Source organism: Montipora capricornis, chromosome 13, assembly GCF_036669925.1.
Source record: "Montipora capricornis isolate CH-2021 chromosome 13, ASM3666992v2, whole genome shotgun sequence".
Taxonomy (NCBI): Eukaryota; Metazoa; Cnidaria; class Anthozoa; order Scleractinia; family Acroporidae; genus Montipora; species Montipora capricornis.
The window spans coordinates 19,919,511-19,922,010 of NC_090895.1; the positions used below are offsets into that span (position 1 = coordinate 19,919,511).

Sequence of the window (2,500 nt, forward strand, 5' to 3'; positions counted from 1 at the left end):
GGTTGCTTCTGAAGGTAAATGATCACAGTTTACGCCATTAAATTATCCCTACGTTAATTCTGTGCACTTGCATAATTAAGAATAATTAACGACATCATTGTTGCACAGCCGCATAAGGCGACCTGGTATTTTCTGTATAGCTCAAACGGAGGAACTAAGATATCCATCATGTTTCCATCATGGTTTCACCTGAACCCTTCCACAAATCAACTGGTTCAAACGTCTACAGTTCCACACTCCACATGCCCACATGTCCACGTGCCTACATATCCACAGACCGACACATCCACTTCTCACACACTTCTCACACAGGTCCAAACATCCAAATCTCCTCAGGTCCACATGCCCACATGTCCACAGCATGCATTGGCCACACATCTGTAGGTCTGCAGAGCCACATGTGCACATGCCAATGAATAGGTACCCCTGTCTTCAGGCCCACACATCCCCCTCTCATCAGGTCCACATGCCCACACTTCCTCAGGTCCACATGCCCACACTTCCAAAGGTCCACATGCCCACATGTCCACACTTGCAAAGGTCCATAGGTCCCTAGAATGTATTGTTCAACAACCATAGGTCCACAGGTCCACAGGTCACATGTGCACATCCGGAGACCCACACGTCCGCATCTCCATAAGTCAATATGCACACACGTGTCCACATATCCACAATTCCTTTGATCGTGAGCAGAGTACGGAAAACTTATGTTGCTGTTGTCAGTTATTGTCCTTTTCTTTGTCGCATACTCATTCTCCATCACAGTGAAGAAAAAAGTTACAACTACATACAGAAAATGCAAGGGGTGACAGGCCGCACAGTCCCTTCCCGTGTGAAACATATTTCGAAACCTTTTATATTTTGTTCTGACGAGCAGATCCTTTAAGGATTTCATTTTGTTCGATGAATATCTGCTGAAGTAGCGGTTGATTTTGTATAAGGTGTCATTTTTTTTTTGTGTAAGGATTATTTTAAGTTAGATACTAATGGTTGATATTGTGTTACAAAAGGCAAGAATTTTTTCATTTTTCTGTCGTGCTGTTTAAGCGCAGTAGCCCTTCCTGTAAATTTATCCCTGATAGGATTTCGTCTATTAAATTGCATAGGTAGCCTCTGTCCAGCAATGTCTTTTGAAATTTGAAATTTGTTCTAGGGATTCTTAAGCATTCGCCCCTAACGAATCCATTTTTAACACTTGGTGGGGACACGAGATAAAAAGTGTGCACTGGAAGATTTCCGTTGGCTTAAATTGTGTCTTGATATCAAGGATCCACCATTCCTTGAATCTGCTGCCTTTGAATATAACCGTGTCTAGGAACACAGTCTCAGTGTCAAACAAATTGGCCGTGCATTTCTTACAGTTGAGTGGTGTGAATTTGCTTGTTCGATGAAAGGCTCAATGCCTGGCTCACTTATGTCCCATCGGGAAAAGATGTCGTCAATGAAGCGTTCCCAAAATGTAGGTTTAAGAGCTGTTTTGTTTAGGATTTTTGTCTCAATCTTTGCCATTAATATGTTGGTATAGCAGCCAGCCATTTTCGTTGCCATAGCCGTCCCGTAAATGTGAAGGTAATTCCATTCAATCGGAAATAATTTTCTTTGAGAATTAGCCTAAGCATTTCTCGAAGGTAGTGTGTGGGTATGGGAGGGCTGTTTAGTAAAAAATTGTCGTATGCTTTGCATACTGTGCCAATACCCTGGTTTTGTGATATATTTGTGTAGAGGCTTGTGACATCCATCGATACAAGGAATGTGCGGTTTTTGACCTTTGTTCTTTCAATAAAGTTTATAAAATCAGTTGTGTCTTTGTGACTTACACATTGGTTGAAGCAATATGTCAACAAAAGATGAAATTCTTTCTGTTAGTCCATCACAACCGGAGATGATTGGTCTCCCTGTAAGAGTTGGTTTGTGAATTTTTGTTAGAGTGTAGAACTCTGGTATTCTTAGCGGGCAAGGTTTTTGGGAAAGCCTTCTTGTGCTTAGGTCGTCAATGTGGTTTTCACGATGCAGTTTTGTGATTAGGTGTGATGCCTGTAAAAAGACCACGCAGACGTGTGTGATAACACAACGTTTTTAATCAAAGAGTACCTTAGCAAATATACGAGATGGGTGACTGGAGCTGGAAAAAGACATCAACAACACTAGTTCCAGTCCTTTATCCGAGCATATTATGACATCTCTCCTCTTTAAAAACAGAACATAGGTGACAAAGGGACCAGAGATAAAAATCCCCGACGGTAGTCATTTCTTTATTCAACGATAACTAATTGTTTTTTACAAAGTGAGAAGGTCTTCTACAGTTATTGGAAATCTAATTTACACTACCAGATAAAAATAATTAAGCATAAACTGGAACAAATTTAAACTGGTCTAGGGTCTGGATTGCCGGTACAGCATAAACGAAGACTTTAAACACTATTCATTGAAACGGGCAGGTCTGATTACTGCACGCCCTCTCCTTGTCCGGTAGGTCTTGGGATCCTGACTGGGATCAGGG

General features: G+C 41.4%; 1 protein-coding gene across 1 annotated transcript in view; it reads right to left on the reverse strand.

Moving 5' to 3' along the window:
* LOC138028448 (vascular endothelial growth factor receptor 3-like) overlaps positions 1-2,500 on the reverse strand; it is a 49,670-nt gene that overhangs the window by 983 nt on the left and 46,187 nt on the right. The window lies entirely within an intron of this gene.